This window comes from Uranotaenia lowii, chromosome 3 (genome assembly GCF_029784155.1).
Source record: "Uranotaenia lowii strain MFRU-FL chromosome 3, ASM2978415v1, whole genome shotgun sequence".
NCBI classification, from domain to species: Eukaryota; Metazoa; Arthropoda; class Insecta; order Diptera; family Culicidae; genus Uranotaenia; species Uranotaenia lowii.
The window spans coordinates 108978304-108997833 of NC_073693.1; the positions used below are offsets into that span (position 1 = coordinate 108978304).

The 19530-nt window shown below is 37.9% G+C and overlaps 3 long non-coding RNA genes across 3 annotated transcripts; 2 read left to right on the top strand and 1 right to left on the bottom strand.

The window, feature by feature from the left end:
• Positions 1-1181: 1181 nt before the first annotated feature.
• On the top strand, positions 1182-5076 carry LOC129750656 (uncharacterized). Its single transcript, XR_008738439.1, has 3 exons — positions 1182-1328; positions 1388-4219; positions 4285-5076. It is a non-coding gene; the product is annotated as an uncharacterized LOC129750656 (long non-coding RNA).
• A 3510-nt stretch (positions 5077-8586) lies between these two features.
• LOC129757160 (uncharacterized) lies at positions 8587-10659 on the top strand. The gene is made up of 5 exons (XR_008739633.1): positions 8587-9250; positions 9317-9606; positions 9672-9841; positions 10286-10391; positions 10457-10659. It is a non-coding gene; the product is annotated as an uncharacterized LOC129757160 (long non-coding RNA).
• A 4348-nt stretch (positions 10660-15007) lies between these two features.
• On the bottom strand, positions 15008-16922 carry LOC129758315 (uncharacterized). Its single transcript, XR_008739944.1, has 5 exons — positions 16417-16922; positions 16061-16350; positions 15826-15995; positions 15276-15381; positions 15008-15210 (listed from the first exon to the last, which is right to left on the bottom strand). It is a non-coding gene; the product is annotated as an uncharacterized LOC129758315 (long non-coding RNA).
• Positions 16923-19530: the final 2608 nt, after the last annotated feature.

Genomic DNA, 19530 nt, shown 5'->3' on the forward strand with positions numbered 1-19530 from the left:
TTAACATCATTAATGAGATAAATTTAGTATTGTTACTTAGCGAATCAGGTAATAGGGTATAAAGGTATAGTTATTGTAAAATACCAGTTTTGTGCTCACTAAGAAATCCCTGGTGCCTTGATTTCCGCGCAACAAAGACTTCCGGAAATTCCGCGTTGTAACCAATTGAAACATCGACCGAGTCAGACGAAAACCCTCAGCTTGAGGGAGTTGTATGAGAGCGCAAGAGAAGAAGAGGAGAGCGACAATAAACGTCATTCGATTCGACGAGGGGTGTTCGAGTGCAAATGTTTATGTTCGAATTGTAACTGATTATATTGCAATAAATCCATTCCTCACATTCCCCTTCTTCTCCGTAGAAAATGATAAAAAAATATTGTGCGACACTCGGAGTCAATAAACCGCTTTAAAAAAATTGAGCGATTAATCAATTCTTTGCAATTCAAAAATCATCTTTTTTGTATCAATCGTTCCGAGGTAAAAACAAAGAGGTTAATTATCATTGAATATTGTTAACCACTTGTTTAAAACGAAATAACAATCATGTTTTAATCAGTACCTCAACAAAACTCGCAAAGGGCAAATATCATAATCTTATATATTGACAATGTTTTCCAGCTTTTACTAAATTCGGATTCAACGGAATGTTATTATCTCCATCAAAAAGCGTTTTGATAAATTTATAAAAAGATTTTAGCAGCAACAATTTACCGACTAATTTTATTTTGTTTAGACCAGCCCCACCAATGGTTGCTAAACCTCGAATCGAGTACATTCAGCAACATATTTATCAACCCATCATCGCACCAACAGTCGCTAACTTGATTCTAGAAATAGCATTCGAGCAGTAGGTTGTTACAGGATTCGTTTATGTAGCAACCCGGTAGCAACGCAGCCGGCCGTCGCTATCAGAAAATAAACAAACACAAATACCAACCTGGATGGCAACAAAGGGTGCGAAAATCAGTAAGTAGATAAAAACACAACCAAAACACATCAAAGCATCAAAAATACCGACCGAAATAGCAACGCCCGGTGGGTTTGGTCTTAGTAATTGAAATCGTTTTCTACCTGTAATTGAACACTTCTAATATATAACGTTGCGTAACGCTGTGCCTACCGTCTTCGCCGCCACTGGTCAGAGCCGTTGCATTTAATTTTCAAAACAAAACAAGCACAATATGATGTTTTTCTTCGTTCTGCGCAAGAGCGCAATGGGAAATCCTGGCGCGCCCAACGTTCAACTATTAACCAGTCATGGGCTGTGGAAGCTTCGCTGTTTTAACAAGGGCATGTATTCGTCTGGACTGCGTAGGACCTTTGCTAAGGTGAGCCTTTACAAGTTTGTATCCACTCCTCGTTACTCACGCACTATACTCCATCTCAGGTACTTTTACTGCCGAAACTGGCTCCAGACCAATCCATCATCCGACCTCAGTCGAGAGAAAGCTGTCGACGACACAAGTTGATAGGTCCATGGAAATAGAGCTGCTGTTAAAGATCAGCAGTATGATTCATCACAAATTCCGTCTCATCCTCCGGTATGCGCTGATTACACGCAGGTTCATCAGCCGCTGCACTCTGCAGAGCTTTTGCAGGTTACACTGCCTACACAAGGCTGCCTTCCAGGCTGCCGCTCCGTACCGAAAAATGGACGAGGTAACACTCGCCAGGACCCTCCTTCTGCTGCAGCGGATCGCCGAGTTATTCGACATGGCCCGTGAGAGGGCTGCTGTCGCCATTTTTTTTTTTTTTTTTTACAAGATGGAAATTTGACTTCAAACCATAACAGCCGGGTGTTTGCTGCCGTGTGTGGGTTCGTCCCACTAAAACCACCTTGGGCTTCGTGTGCCAGATGTGCCCCTTGGTTTCACCCTATGATACTACATCAAGGGGTAGGCTGTGATCATGCACTTATACATCTCACCCTTTTCCTCTTTCTCAATTTTTCCTCAATTTCTCCTTGATCATCGTTCTGCTTTATCCTTCTTCCTCCTTCTCCTTTTCCTCTATCGTCAACTTCAGACTGGTACGGAAGACCCCGAAACGTGTGCCGGTTAGGTAACGCTTTCATAATAACTCACGCCCGTCACAGCATCCACTATCCCGGAGACCTCGAAACGTGTGCCGGTTAGGTAACGCTTCCAAAGTAACTCGCGCTCGTCACAGCAACCACTTCCGCAGGATTTCTAACCACCAAGGCATGGCCGATTGAGAAACTACCAAGCTAGAATCCTGACACGACCACCCCGAATGGTATCTCCGCTTCCTTTTGCTGCAGGAAAGATCGTAGCTGAGTACGTGAGACCTTTTAAGTCCCACCACACGTATGAGTCCAGATTAGGGTTATACCGCGCCCTAAGATCGCGTTGCTTTTGAATTGAAGTGTCATACGATGCCCAAGACCTTTCATTAGCTTGTCAAATTTGGTTGACTATCTCGCTCTCTCCGTTCATCATCTTTCCTGATCCTTATCAGATCGCGCATGATTTGCGAGATTTCGTCGACTATAGCACGCCATGACTGTTCGTCGCGACACATTTCACTCACTATGTTTTCAGCGTTCAAATTTTGAAGTTGTTGACGCCTTGAATTGAACCTGGGGCAGACAAAGATAGCATGTTCTGCCGATTCCTCCGTCTCTACGCATTCCGGGCAATAAGGCGAGCTGATAAGCTTAAACCGATGAAGATATTGCTTAAAGCACCCATGACCCGAAAGGAACTGCGTCAGGTAGAAGTTGACCTCTCCATACTTCCGATTTACCCAGTCTGAAAGTCTCGGGATTAGCCTATGCGTCCATCTTGCGTTGTTCGATGCGTCCCATTGCTCCTGCCACTTGAGCATTGACGCTGCTCGTTGAATATTACGCACTCCTCTAACAGCTCTTGCTTTGTAACATTCCATATCCTCCGCCAGAGTTATGTCGATGGGAACCATGCCCGCGATGACAAAAGCTGCATCTGTTGATATGGTCCTGTACGCACAGGAAACTCGCATGGCTATCAACCGATGTGTGCTCCGTAATTTGGATCTGTTGCGCTCTACCTCTATCGCGGAGCTCCAGGCCGCTCCTCCGTATCGTAGTTTCGACAGTGCTACGCTCGCAAGGAGACGTCTCTTGCTACTCTTTGGACCATGGCAGTTCGGCATAATCCAGGCCAATGAATCTATGACTTTCGATGCACTTTCGCAACAGTATTTGACATGCGCACCAAAACTTAAGCGATGGTCGACCATTACTCTGTAAAAAAAACATATTAGCTCCACGATAAGGATTATCAAATGATGAAAAATTTACCTTTTTTAGATTTTTTTTTTTTATTTGTCTGCGTTTACACGACTTTGCCTAGGGCCAATTATGGCCCAACTTGGCTGACTAGTGTATGTTACAGTTCTTGTGTATATGTGTTCTTGTGTTGTTTTTCTGCATATCTATTTTTAGAATTTTCGAATCTACTTTATCGGTAGCTATTGTGCCTGCTCTTCTTGTGTTTATACTCCGGGGAGTTTACAATCGTTATTTCGAATACATGTGCGTGTTTGTTATTCATGGTTGTATGGGCGATACCCGATTTTTTTACTTCTTGTGTTTATACTCCAGGGGAGTTTACAATTTCTTGTATGTTTTGTCCGAAGACCTATTCTTGGCCGAGGCCTTTATTCGATTCTTGTACTCATGAAGAGTTTACAATTCTTGGTTTTTTTTATTGTCCGAAGACATTCTTATTCTGTGCGTTTCCGAAGACCTATTCTTGTTAGCCCTAAGCTAAAGATGTATAACTTAGGGCTATTTTTTGTTAGGGGGGTGAGGAATCGAACCTCTCATCATCTGATTGAAAATCAGACCGGCTAGCTGACTGAGCTAACCACCCCCCCTATTTTTTTAGATTTTAGAAATCGATTGCAAAATCCTTTTTTTTTTGTTTTCTTGTTCATCTTCTTTTCGTTGTTTTTATTTATTTTTCGATCAGTGACACTTGACGTTTTATGACATTTTGACAGGGTTTTATACACTCAGAACCAAAACAACCCAAAAATAAGAACGCCAGTGCATCAAAACAAAGTTCGACTGGCGTTCTTAATTTTGGGCTGCTGTCAATGCACCAAAATCAAAGTTCGAAGCTCGAACTGACCACCCCAAAAAAATTTCCCTTTATTTTCAGTTAGTTTCGTTTTGTAAGCAAAACAAAGCCAGTCGCATCGGAAACAATTTTTGGTAAAATGCTTTAAATTTGATGAAATTTTATTATGCTTAATGCATTCTAATTTATATTCTTCCAGTAAACGCTTTTTTCATGGATTATACCTTCTTTAGAAGCCGTACCTACTAGAACAGTATTTACATCATGCCTCCAGAGAATTTCCGGAAGGAAGAAAAACCAGTGGGAAACCGGAAGAATCGTAGCCGTTGATACTATATCCACCGGATGTCAATTCCAGTGATGATTTCAGCCTGGTTTCCTTCCGGGTACATCCTGCAGGACAGACCCATTGATTCTGGAAGGAAAATGTAAGCTTTAAGAAGATCTGTTCTTTATGATGGCAACGGCACTCTTTAATCCCTGACCGAATTGCTTGAAAATTTCTCCGGGCTGAATCAGGCTCGAGTTTATTAAATTACTTTCTTCAAAAACTTCCGCCGAAGTCAGTTTATTGTGAAAAAAATATTTTTGGGAATAAAATTAAATAAGAAATATGAATAAAAATATTGTGTTCATTAAATTTTCATACTCCCTTTTGATATTTGGTTCATCAAATGAAAAAAATCCCAAAAAAGTTGAGGAGGTTGTATTTTTGCTACGACCGCAAACGTAGAATTACAATTTGCTCCTGTCAATCGTTCATATTGTTTGTATTGAATTTATGGCGATTTTTTAAATGATGATTTTAACCGATTTTTATAACAGTGGCTTTCAATATAATAACAATTCTTCTTAAAATTTCGATAGATTGAAGTTAATTTCACCTCCGCCCAACAAATTCAGTTTTGCGAAGAAATAAAAAGACCATTTCCGAAATATCCAAAAAATGAGTCCAGTGAATAGATTTGGAGTTTATTTGAGCGAAACAACAAATGGGAAATTTTTAGTTTTAGTTTAATTAGTCCAGAGCTGAATGAAAAATAAAAAAAATTGGTATCATTTGGGCATTCATTCTGAAACCCTTTTTCTAAAGCTACTGCGTATAGCTAAAAAAAATGATTAATATTACAATTTGTCACAGCAATTGATAAACAATTGTGACGAATAAAAAAAATCAATAATTTTGACGTTTTTAAAGTTAAAAAACTGAGAAGGTTAAAAAAATTGCAGGACTGAAGTCCTTGAGCCAATTTTTTTTTTCGAAATATGAGAAAGTGTTCACACTCGTCAACTTGAACTGCGATTTCGGTAGATGAGACTTGTTTATGTTTACATTTAGGTTTCTGAAAGTCTCCCATACTTGTCGGGAAACTTGAGACATGCATCTTAGATCTAAATCTATATATATAAAAAGTAATTTCCGTTTGTTCGTTTGTATGTTTGTCTTCAATAGGCTCAGCTGCCTTAAGAGCTAGAGAGCTGAAATTTGGCATGGGTGCTCATTAGGACCAGGAATGATGAAAAATGTTTTTAGATTTTCGGATGACCCCTTTTGAAGGCGATCGTCCAAACAACAACGGTTTTATTCCCCCGAACCAAAAGTCATGGCACCCATTTTGTGAACCGACTTTCGTTTCCGTTCGTTTCGTTGGCGGGATTATTTTCACCATCACCATGGGCAGGCTATTAAAAACGACCATCCAGAGCTCACATGTACTGGATAGCAAATCGAAGCTTGCTGAGCATTGAAAATTTGAAAGTGAAAATTTTGGCGGGTGTTTTTTGGACCTTCTACTGTTCAAAGCACATGCTACCGGTACGAGATATTTGAATACAATTATAAGCCTACATTTTGATTGAAAAATACAACTAGCCTGTTAGGAATATATTGACTAGAATAGTAGTGGCTTTCAAAGTGCTCTTTACCGCAGCTGGGGGGCTTTGAAGGTCAACCATTTTTATATTTTTGGAATTCCTCATAGAGAAAGAAAATTTTTTTAGATTCAGAGTATATAAGTTCAAGGCTGCGATTTTAACGCTTCAATTGGAATTTTGATGGGGGATTAGAAAATTGATAAGATAATAAAATTTGAGGTTTTGAGTTTTATCCAATTCGATTTCACTGACCAATTTCTAACTTTTGAATTATCATTGATGATCGATGTGGTCGATTCTACCATCTATTAATTGGATGTTTGTGCCCATGAAAAAAAAACAGAACTCCAAAAAATCCTTTTTCATAATATAGAAATGGTGTTTTCGAAATGATTTGTTTTCGATAACTTCAAAAAGCTATTAGTAGAACTTCCAACATTTAAGGTAAACTAAATTAAACATTGCGAAATTGAAAAGCGAAAAAAATACACACATGCAGTTAAAAACATGCGAAGTGAGTTTTCAACATGCTCAACAAAATCATCCATATTGAAAAGTGGGATAATCTTCAACAGATATTTTCATAAGATAAGGGATGGAAAAGATAAAAAAGCAGTTTAATCTTTTGAAGATAAAACTATTAGGCCAAATCTATTCAAGCTTCCTAAGAAATGATGTTTGTCTATATTAAGTTTTCAATATCTTAGTCATCTTGCTGTTTTTATACATCGGATTGGGTTGAAAATTGGCAAATAGGGGTTATTTGGGACAAAGAATTGAATTCACTTATCCAAATTAAAGTCAGGGGTCGGCCTAAGGGGTCGTCCATATTAACCTTACAATATTTTTGAAATATCGTCGTTGTTATACATCGGATTGGGATGAAAATTTGCACACGGTAGTTTTCAGAGACGGACAATCAACTTCAGATATCAAAGATTGTATAAGAGGCCACCAAAAGGAGTTTAGCTTTTTGGCAATAATTGCGTTGTTATGCGACGATCAACCCCCTGGCAACTTGACAGTTCGGTCGAGTTTCGTGTATCTGTTTCAAAATCGCAGATGTCGCATGTGTGCCGCTTGTTTACATACTTTTTGAGTCATGCATATGGAAGGGGCACACTATTAAATGTGGTGCGAATCAGGCAAATTCATAACTTTCGAAAGAATAACAAAAAAATTTTAACCGAAATTGTTAATCTTATTCAATATTCTACCGATTTATATAATGTGTAGGAAGAGTATTTCTATAAAATGGCAAAAGTTCTGCTATAATGTGATTGTTTTGTAATTTTAAAATTTTCATATGCATCGCAGCTTATGGCAATCACTTAATGATTGATGCTGATGCATTTATTGTGCTTGAGTGCCTTCAACAGTTTCGGTGGAAGGTAAACTTGTCCCAAAAAACTGCCGGATATCAGTAATTTATTTAAAGCAGCCCAGAACTTTTATACCTTATGTAGGACACACAAATTAACGCCCTACTCGTTTTCTTGGACTAAACTTTTGAAAACAGATTCACTGCACATAAAACATAGTTAAAAGTTCCAAATTTAAAACTTATTTTAGTTATGGAATCAGTTACAGAAAACATATTTCAATATGCGTCCTTCCGACATGTTAAGTAGCTCGATTTTCGATTTGACAGAACCAGAGAACCAGAAAAAACTGGCACACGCGATTTGTATGGGAAACGTCAAGTTGCCAGGGGGTTGGCGACGATCGACTCGACATTTTTAAACGGGGGGTTTTTTTTTGGCACGGGCAATCAATTTCTGATTTCAAATGAAGTAGCAGACGACAGAAGAGGTGTTCGTTCAATATTTTTGCAATTATAACTTAACAATTAATTCAGAAATGCATTAAGAAAATATTTGGCTATTGACTTTCATACAAACTGTTCATAACATATTCCAAGTTGAAAGCGAAACGGAGTTCGTATGGGAACAGCTAGTGTGAAATAAAAATCTTAGCAACCGAAATCACAGTTCAAGTTAAGAAAAATATTTGACCTATTCCGCATAACCAGTTTTTATACAAGCGAGCACCCCTCGCCGATCGATAAACTCTCCTAAACAGCATCTCTCCAAACCAAGCCCCTCCTATGCGCACCGATTCAGCGACCAGCCGCCATCAGAGCATTTTTGCACGCAACGCAGCTTGCGAACGGGAACTCCAAGCAGCTCTGTCTGTATCCGGCGCCATTCATTTAACGTGTACCCAGGGCGCACAGCAGCAACGAAACTACTCTCCGCCACTGGAATTCTCTGCCGCTGGTCATCTGCGCTGCTTGCTGTCTCTGGCTGGTTCATGCCACTACACTTGATGCTGAACAAAACTGCTATTCGGGGTCCTGCTGCTGGTGGGGTCCAATCACCGATCGAAGAGCAGCTAACTCTGTTCAACTCGACGGGCAGAACGAAACTGAAACCGAGTCGACCGCAGAGCCCTTTGTTTTATACCTATCGTAGGTATGGAGAAACAAAACCCATCAAAGCAGGCGTTGGTGATGACGTCATAATCCTTTAGATGTGATGGCTCTTAAAGAGGAGTTTTTCGTGACGCGAGTTCGGTTCGCAAATTTCAATTTGCCCCCCTATAGTGTTGCCGTAAGACGTAATTCTACGTCAAAAAATCCCACCGCATGACATGCCCCAAAATTAAGTTGCAAAAATTACGTTTATTCTCAAGTTTGGGAAAACCCCCTCAAACTCATTTTCGTCGGGAGCCACACGGAAAAATTGAGTTATTCATAAAATGTATTGCGATTACACCTTCAAAATAACTAATCGGTTGTTGCTCACAATTTGTATATACCCAATTCAATTTTGAGTAGTTTTGGGTTTCCAATATACATATTTGAACTAACACTCGATTATGCAGCTCTGTATAAAAAGTTTGCTGTTGTTGGAATCTGCTGAAAAGGGATGTTCAAGGCTAACTGTGAGCTTTTTCTGTTATTTTAATGAAAAAAAGAGCCAAGAAGAAAACAAGTAACAAGAAGAAAAACATTCATGGAGATATGCGAATTATTTTTTCGGAGTTTCGATAGCAGAATTCGGCGGAAATAGGTACTTAAACTGAAAAATCGACTGGTGCTGGAACATCGCGAACAGAAAACTGCGAAGTGGCCAAAAGAAGGTTTTGGGAAAAATGAAGGACTAACCGCGGAAAACTGATTCGATGGATTTACCGGAGACAACCGGTAATCTGAGGGCGATTCTTTGGTGAAGCCGACAAATAAGCCAGCTGCGGTCATTTGAAAAAATGAGACCGAACAACATAGGGTTAACTGCAGCAAACAACTATGGTAGTTGATCAGTACAATTTATGTATCTTTTATCTGTTTGCAGATTCCTATTAGGATATTTTTGAGCATAAAAAAAACTGATTTGATGTACTTTCAACTCAATGTATTTTCATGAAAGTCCAAGAACTATTAAAAAAGGTGCGGGAAGCTCACGTAACACTGCCTCCAGGTGAATCCGAAAGTGTACTGTGTGTTCCGAAACTAAACTAGAAACGAGAAGACGATCTTTGCTCATGGTACCTTAAATGAATGAACATTCATAACTGAAATGGTTACGTCATTGGCAGTGATCCAACCCGGAATATTTCAACGGTCCCGGAAAGTCATCGGCGGGTCCGAAATTTTCTAAAACCGACAGAAATTTATTGAGACCAACATTTATTTTTGTTTGTTTGCAGGATGCAACGAGAAGCGGCCGTTTAAATAAAATCCTGTGAGGAAACCCTATGGCATCCAGCTCATTATAACGTGGAAAAACTAAAAATAGGAACGAGTATTTTGTCGCTTACGATGGTAGAACATGGTTTTTGATGAAGACAACATCAAATTCAAGTACTTCGTCCCAAGAGTAAGTATCGATTTTTACAATTTATTGTTGGAAATATCGATGCCATTTGCATAATAGACTTTATCAAATTTAGTGATAAGTTATTCTTCTTTTAAAAACGAATTGATTCTACTCAAAAGCGAAATTTTACGATAAAACACATTTCTAAAGATTTCCGTAACGTTTTATCCTTGACCTTGCATATTAGTTACGTATTACTGCTGTAATTTCAATAAATGATAAATTAATTTTTGCTTGTCTACAACATGAATACTGATTAAGTTGAAATGTGGTAGAACTTCTCTAGATATTCATTCTGATTTTGTCTGGATTTTATTTTAGAAAACGAATTCATTAATGGAATTAATTCAAAACAATGGTTTCATATAATACATACTTCAAATATTTTTCACCAAATTGATGCTTTTTTTCAATTCAAAGAAAAAACTTTGATTTCTGTTCCAGGTACATAATTCCTATCGGCATCGGAATCGGCGAATTGTGTTGCAGTAGGTATAATTCAACTTGGGACCCGGCAATGGAAAAGAAACACCTCTGCTATGGCTGAAAGGTAAGAAGTAGTTTCCGAAATTATTGTAACACTTTACAGAACCTAATTGATTGGTTTAATTTCAGGAACCGGTGCTGAGCAGGTTTATCGAATCCGGAACGGTATCTGGTTCTCGATTCTCCCGAAATTCTGCACCAGATGTTGGGTTATGATCCGAATGGTACCCGGTCAAAGAAGGTTGACAGATTCTCTCACAAAACTCACAAGCATCTACTGACGCGATGCTATGGATACGTTTAAATCTATTGTATTTCCTTTGATGACACAAATAAAGACTTAATTACTGCAAAGATATCTTTTTTTTCTAAGAAATTCTTTTCAACTTTACTTTTGTGTAGAAATTTCCAAAATGCATGGACACCCCCATGTCAAAATATACAGAATTGACTAACTGGCTGAAAGCTTTCGAATGTGTAAAAGCTTTTTGCTCACGCTCTGTGTAAAGCGCCCAAACATAAAACTAAGTGGAGACACTTTTCTCGAATCTGTATGGATTTTTATACAGAACAGAGTAACTTTGTTTACCGTGCAGTTTCATCCGATTTTGCGGCATTTCAACTTGGTTTTGGGTTAGACCGGCCTAGAGTGTAGCAAGGTTTTGTAATTGCTTTATAGCGGCTTTCAAAACCGCTATATACACGGAGAATAAAATATTCTTAAATTTGATTGAGGTTTTCTAAGCAGGTTTTATAATCGTCCCGTAGATATCCTGAAAGTGGTATTTGTAAGTGTCTTGTCGAAAGACGCTTCACGGCTATAAAGACTTCCGCAATTACGTTATAAAACTTCGAAATTTTACTATAAAACCATCAAGTGTTTAAAATGTTGCTTGGGATATGTTTATAATAAATTACAGTTTGAAGCGTTTCGCTACCAAAATTGGTTTTTTACTCGAATATTCAACAGCCGTCATAAAGTGATATTTTTCAATAGGGCGTAATCTGTTTGGTTAGGTAGTTAGCTAGATTAGTTTCAAAGAATTAGAATGTTTCAAATATTGCTAGGTAATGGTATTCGCCTCCCCAATGCTCTAGAATGTGTGCATTTGCGGTTTATGAATTTCGTTGGCTTATTCTTAAATCAAGCATTTTACAAAAACTAGATGCTCATTGGACGGGAATACTGTTTTTGACAAATATGATATTTCATTTTGTAATACACTTCCGACATATGTTATTATTTATTTACTTTTGGTAGGTTTGGTTTGAAATTCATAAATCGAAGTATAAAATAGAAAGTATGATTTCGATAAGCAAGGATGAGTAGATAGTCCAGATAATTAAGTTCGAACATTTAAAATCAGGCAAACGGTTTATTTAATTAGAGTCGCTATCGTGTAGATTGAGTGTAGTTTGTCAGAGAAGTTGACCACAATTAGTGATGAGGTTTTAAAAACCAGCATTGTTCTGGTCCTATTCTGTTGATAATTTGACGATACTTATAACTAAGCTATTTAAGCATTCAGTTTATTGTTTGATCAGTTGAGGAGAAACTTTTTCTAAATTCTGTTTTTTATGATATCCTAGTTGAGTTACCGAATCACCGTGTAGATGCGTATAATCAATGACTAGAAGATATATCTTTAACTTAGCAAATCTATGATTAGATTCGAGTTCAAATTAACAAGAATAAAAATTTATGGAAACGAGTAAGGCTAGGTGACAGGTAGGGAAAATTTAACTACGGTAAGATCGTGAACCCTTCTGAACAAAAAAAAACAAAAAAAAGTTTAATGAATTTCAAAACACAATTTTCCCTATCATTACAGTTGAAAAGAATTTCATAGATAGAGCCTTCCAATCCTCATAAGTCTCGGGCTTCGTTAAAACCTCGACATTCTACCAAAATGTGTTGAACTGTTATTTGAACTCCGCAGAAAAATAGAATAAAAAAAAATTCTAATAGTTCTGTAAGTTTACAAATTACTGTATGAACTTCCCCTTGTAGACTGCCATGTATTCAGTCGATATGGTTTGTATTGGAAGATGGTTCCAGTGAGACGCACCATAAATCAGGGTACTTTTCCTAGATGAAAATCTCCATGAAGCGCATTCCAGTCTAGGATGTCTTCGGGTTTTCGATAAAACTCCGCAATGATCTGGAGCCATTCATGAACGCCAGTCTTGTGGAGGCATGAAAACTGTAGTTGGGACGACGTTATTAGCAATCGAATTCTAGCCAAAAGAGAACGGTATATCAAAGGACTGTCAGAAGTTGAGGCACTCAAGATTCAATAGTGCTACTTCTCCACAGCGTCTGTCCCAATATCGAAAACCAATTTAACCACACATCTTCTCAGTTGCTAGTGAAAACGCATATAGAAGCGCAACATACTTTCGGATCAAAATCAACTGTTACGGCATCAGCGAACGCGCCTTCGCTACCAAGAAGACCCCACCAACAACTGACGTCAATGCTGACTAAAGAGAAGCCTTCCGGTAAAGAAAAAAATAAACGTAGAAAGAAGACATACTAGTTTACAAACGGATCCTTGATTACACATGGTGGAACGTTTAGTGACATACGACAGTTAGTGTAGACGGTTTCATTTCTCCAAAATTGATTTATTTGCTAAAACTAGTGAACAACTATCTACAGTTTGTCATCACAGTTTGTATCACCATTCACTGTCGCAGTTCGATCATAAAGTCACTATCACAGCTTGTTACGAAAAGACCTTATACTTACGAATCTAAAACACCGATCAGTACACGATACTACCGTTCAGGACTTGAACCCCGGCAACAAGACCATTATATTTACCATAGCGCAGGCACTAAACGTTAAATTTAACAATCAAATAAATTGTTTAAATCTACAGAAGCCTTATATCTTGTCGCCGAATCGGGAACATCAACGGTCAAGCACATTGTGCTATTGTTGCTGCAAAGGCGAAGGTGGCCAGACTGCAGCATTTATCGATTTCTCGACTAGTGCTCTTGGCGGACGTTCCTGGTGCAACGAGAAGGTTTTTTTCTAGGCGGACTCGTTGACAGTCCTCTCGTGGATAGTAAGAGACCATCGAAAATACTAACAGTAGTAGTAGGAGTAACAAGTGCAAATTTCTAACTTTCTCAAAACTACAATTAATTAAAACTAGCTGACCCGGTAAACTTCGTTACTGTTACTCAGGCTAGCCTAGCCGAAGGCACTCTTTGCAGCGTGTTCGGTCGGATTGAAGAAACCATTAAAAGCCGAAAAAATATCTTCTACAATCTTTTTCTAAAAACTCATGTATAATTATCCTTTTAGTTTTGAGCTACCGCTTAAACATTGCTTCAAACCCCGGAACGATCGAGCAAAATGCTTCATCATCTCCATCCCCATCATACCACAATCTCAAGGAAGAATATCCTGTATGGCGCCTCCTGTTGGAAGCGACAAGCCAAACAAAATATTCATTAATACTCTAACGTTTTGTAACATAAGTGTTTTCCGTAACCTGAACTAATAGGTAATTGTAACTCTAGACTACGTTAAAGTTAATAAATTACAAATACTTGCCGTGACCCCAATTTCGGCCAGAGGTCGGACAGTCAGCGATTCATATGCCACTTGGAAACATTTACCAAAAAACCAGAAACACTGGTCTTCTTTCGGTTTTTTACTTTTCCTTCCTTTCACTGGAAGCTTCTTCATTCAGTGCCATCCCGGTTTTTAACGAACGGCAGAATCACTCACACCCGGCTAGTTACCAAATCCCACCCTCCTCTTTTCCCCCGATCAACCACACCATACACAGGAACAAGACAACCAAACGAACCGGCAACGATAGTTGCGAGAGCGTCCGGATATTTGTGTGGAGAAATCCCAACACTTTGCCTCTTCGGCCACACAATTGCCCCTACGGCCAAACTAGAAAAGCTTGTTATGCTGCTGTTGCTGATGGTTTCCTTAGTCTTCCTGCACCACGAAGATTTTTATCACACCGGTACCGGAAATTGACTCCCGGAACTTTACGGGATTTTGCACCGCTTAATGGCTAACAAATGGGCCGCAAGCTTTTTCCTTTTTTTGATTTTCATACACAAATTCTTTTCTTTTTGGGTTCACTTTTTGTGCCCCTTGTGAGCCTTCCCGATCCCCCGAAAAGGAATAACCACGATCAACCTCGCGTGATACAATTCACTATAGCGACCAAGGCGGCCCAACAACCCGAGAACGATGGTCGCGCAAACACCGGTTTGACCGAAATACCGCACCAAGTCCCGAAGATACCAATAAAATAAATTTAACGGCTTCCGACGGAGTTCAAATTGGCCGCACTTGTCGTATAACTGAAAACATTACGAATTTCAAAATCAAAACAAACGTATGGAAAATATTTAGTACAGTTGCAGGATGGCATATCTGTACACGGTAAACAAAGTTACTCTGTTCTGTATAAAAATCCATACAGATTCGAGAAAAGTGTCTCCACTTAGTTTTATGTTTGGGCGCTTTACACAGAGCGTGAGCAAAAAGCTTTTACACATTCGAAAGCTTTCAGCCAGTTAGTCAATTCTGTATATTTTGACATGGGGGTGTCCATGCATTTTGGAAATTTCTACACAAAAGTAAAGTTGAAAAGAATTTCTTAGAAAAAAAAGATATCTTTGCAGTAATTAAGTCTTTATTTGTGTCATCAAAGGAAATACAATAGATTTAAACGTATCCATAGCATCGCGTCAGTAGATGCTTGTGAGTTTTGTGAGAGAATCTGTCAACCTTCTTTGACCGGGTACCATTCGGATCATAACCCAACATCTGGTGCAGAATTTCGGGAGAATCGAGAACCAGATACCGTTCCGGATTCGATAAACCTGCTCAGCACCGGTTCCTGAAATTAAACCAATCAATTAGGTTCTGTAAAGTGTTACAATAATTTCGGAAACTACTTCTTACCTTTCAGCCATAGCAGAGGTGTTTCTTTTCCATTGCCGGGTCCCAAGTTGAATTATACCTACTGCAACACAATTCGCCGATTCCGATGCCGATAGGAATTATGTACCTGGAACAGAAATCAAAGTTTTTTCTTTGAATTGAAAAAAAGCATCAATTTGGTGAAAAATATTTGAAGTATGTATTATATGAAACCATTGTTTTGAATTAATTCCATTAATGAATTCGTTTTCTAAAATAAAATCCAGACAAAATCAGAATGAATATCTAGAGAAGTTCTACCACATTTCAACTTAATCAGTATTCATGTTGTAGACAAGCAAAAATTAATTTATCATTTATTGAAATTACAGCAGTAATACGTAACTAATATGCAAGGTCAAGGATAAAACGTTACGGAAATCTTTAGAAATGTGTTTTATCGTAAAATTTCGCTTTTGAGTAGAATCAATTCGTTTTTAAAAGAAGAATAACTTATCACTAAATTTGATAAAGTCTATTATGCAAATGGCATCGATATTTCCAACAATAAATTGTAAAAATCGATACTTACTCTTGGGACGAAGTACTTGAATTTGATGTTGTCTTCATCAAAAACCATGTTCTACCATCGTAAGCGACAAAATACTCGTTCCTATTTTTAGTTTTTCCACGTTATAATGAGCTGGATGCCATAGGGTTTCCTCACAGGATTTTATTTAAACGGCCGCTTCTCGTTGCATCCTGCAAACAAACAAAAATAAATGTTGGTCTCAATAAATTTCTGTCGGTTTTAGAAAATTTCGGACCCGCCGATGACTTTCCGGGACCGTTGAAATATTCCGGGTTGGATCACTGCCAATGACGTAACCATTTCAGTTATGAATGTTCATTCATTTAAGGTACCATGAGCAAAGATCGTCTTCTCGTTTCTAGTTTAGTTTCGGAACACACAGTACACTTTCGGATTCACCTGGAGGCAGTGTTACGTGAGCTTCCCGCACCTTTTTTAATAGTTCTTGGACTTTCATGAAAATACATTGAGTTGAAAGTACATCAAATCAGTTTTTTTTATGCTCAAAAATATCCTAATAGGAATCTGCAAACAGATAAAAGATACATAAATTGTACTGATCAACTACCATAGTTGTTTGCTGCAGTTAACCCTATGTTGTTCGGTCTCATTTTTTCAAATGACCGCAGCTGGCTTATTTGTCGGCTTCACCAAAGAATCGCCCTCAGATTACCGGTTGTCTCCGGTAAATCCATCGAATCAGTTTTCCGCGGTTAGTCCTTCATTTTTCCCAAAACCTTCTTTTGGCCACTTCGCAGTTTTCTGTTCGCGATGTTCCAGCACCAGTCGATTTTTCAGTTTAAGTACCTATTTCCGCCGAATTCTGCTATCGAAACTCCGAAAAAATAATTCGCATATCTCCATGAATGTTTTTCTTCTTGTTACTTGTTTTCTTCTTGGCTCTTTTTTTCATTAAAATAACAGAAAAAGCTCACAGTTAGCCTTGAACATCCCTTTTCAGCAGATTCCAACAACAGCAAACTTTTTATACAGAGCTGCATAATCGAGTGTTAGTTCAAATATGTATATTGGAAACCCAAAACTACTCAAAATTGAATTGGGTATATACAAATTGTGAGCAACAACCGATTAGTTATTTTGAAGGTGTAATCGCAATACATTTTATGAATAACTCAATTTTTCCGTGTACAAACTGATTTTAGAACATTTGCAGGATGGCATGGATTTATAAATCCATGCCATCCTGCAAATGTTCTAAAACTGCTAACGGGTACCCACGAAATGCAGCGAAAATTATGTAAAAAAAGACTCTACCATGCGTCATTTAAGCCTAGTCCAGTGTAAGCGTGTGAGCAAGAATTTGTTTATTTAGTACGGATCGGTGTCATCCTGCAACGTCTGTCAAGCCTAGTCCACACTACACGCTCGTTTTTGTTTAACCATTTTTGGTTCAAAAATAACCATTTTATGGCTTTGCCCCGAAAACTGCCAATATGGTTATTTTTTAAGAATTTTTCCTTCATAAATTTTAACCATTTTTGTAGTTCTAGGGCATTAACCATAAAATGTTATGTTTTTCATCGTAGCCATTTTAAAAATAATCGATGTGCAGACGAATGCGTTTTTTTTAATTCATAATACCGCGTAACTCGAGTTCTCATTTAAATCGGTCCCTTGTTATTCTGGAACATCAAATCTATTGACAATGATAAAAGGTAAACAATTTAATATAAATTATCTTCGAATAAAAATTCTAACCTAAACAAATATTTCAGGACACGGATTAGGAGGCTCCGCTTTAAATTGATCCGCTGGCAACCGGTTCATCGTAATCAGGCACAACAAACGAAAGCTGAAAAAGCATAGTCGTCGCACTATCTGGAAGCGGACTTCGCACAATTCCCCGGTAAGTTTTTATTTTCTCTCGAATATTTTTTAAAATAGAATTCAAAGGATAAATAAGGTTGGTTACTGAATGAAACATTCTTGTTTTAGGTTTTCTATCAATCGTTGCGAAATGCGAGATATTCTAACGACCAGTATTTTCACCATCCGGGAGGAGCTGGAACTGGCTGGACCGCCTGAAAAACATCATCCGCCGGTCATGAAGGAATCATTCAAACCTCCGTGAACGAACAGCAGTGGTGTTGTGATACTGATATTTTGGCCATTTGCTGAAGCTATACCACTGATGAACTGATGTACAAGCTCGAACAAAAAATCTTCAAAAACTTGTGTAAAATTTCCAGTGTTCTCTTTTAAAGAAGCCGTTAAAAAGTGACGAAAAACAGTGCCATCTATTGCTTGATTTGTAACTTTTGAACGGCGCAATAGATGGCACTGTTTCTAGATATCTTTTTTGAAAGTAAGAATTTTTCGAGAGGGCGTAATGGTGTTTGAACTCATTAATAAATAAATTTAAATACAATTAGATGAATTTTGTTCTATATAATTAGATGAATTACGAATAAATTTTAGCTGAGAAAAATAGCATCAATATAATGTTGTCACTAGAGAGACTGACGAAATGACAGATAAACAAGCTTGAATTATAAAATTCCAGAAACGTATTCAAAATTTCAAATGCTATCATTTTAAGCAAGCCGAATCAACTTTTGAAGTACCTGGTTCTTGGACGAGCGCAACTGAATATGATCTCAAAAATTAATAAACTAACATCGTAGAAAAATGGACGGCTTCAATATATTCACAACAAGGTAAATTCATTTGGTTCATTTTATCTTGATTCTTTTTACTAAAGAGGCTAACTAACAACTTTGAACAAGCCAGATGAACCAGTTATTTTACCCAGTTGAGCTTAAAATTAACAATCCAACGAAGAAATACAGATTCTAGGCTTCTCTGAGCGGGCTTTTAAACGCAACATATCTGTTTATATTAAGTGCTTCATGGTAGTTTGAAGCAATTTGAAAAACAGCTTCAAGCGTAAAATTTTGATAACGCAAATCAGAAATGTGTAACGAATCTCCAACATCAATTTGCTCGAAACTTGTCAAATAGATACGACCTTTTAGTAATTGACTAACAGTTTGTTATTTTGTTTTGTTTAAATTTCATTTTCTTCTTGACAGTTCTCTCTGGTGTCCTTGGAGACATCTGGTGGCTCAACCAAAAAACATAAAATTGATTCAAAACGGTCGTCGGGACTTTACACACTTTTCAAGGCTTAGCTTGTACATCAGTTCATCAGTGGCTATACGGATCTACAAAATGTCACCGAGGCATATGGGATCACCACTTCCGGCTTTGTTCGGAACCGACATAAGTTAGTTTTTTCATTTGAATCCGGTGGTAATCGTGGGGGGAATCAATTTTGCTGCTTCAAATGCTACCGGGTGTTTCGGCTGTCCTTATCACTTCCTGCTTCCGTCCATATATTTTCAAATATCATCTTTTGCCATCATTTCTATGGCAAATAGTACATACGGACAGAAATACAAGGAATAAAATAAACAACATACATATTTGTAAACCGTGTTTTTGCTTAATTTTGTCGATAAGTCTATCATAACGTTCAATTCCGCAATATTGCTCTTTATATTTCGTTTAAAAAATAACCATTTTCTTACTTCTAGGATGCTACAATTTACGATTGAAAAATAACCATATTCAAACTTCTCCCCTAGAAGTCATTTTATGACTTCTCAAGGAGAACTCATAAAATGACATTTCCCGGGAAAAGGTAAAAAATGGTTATTTTTGAATCGTAAATGGTTTAATGAT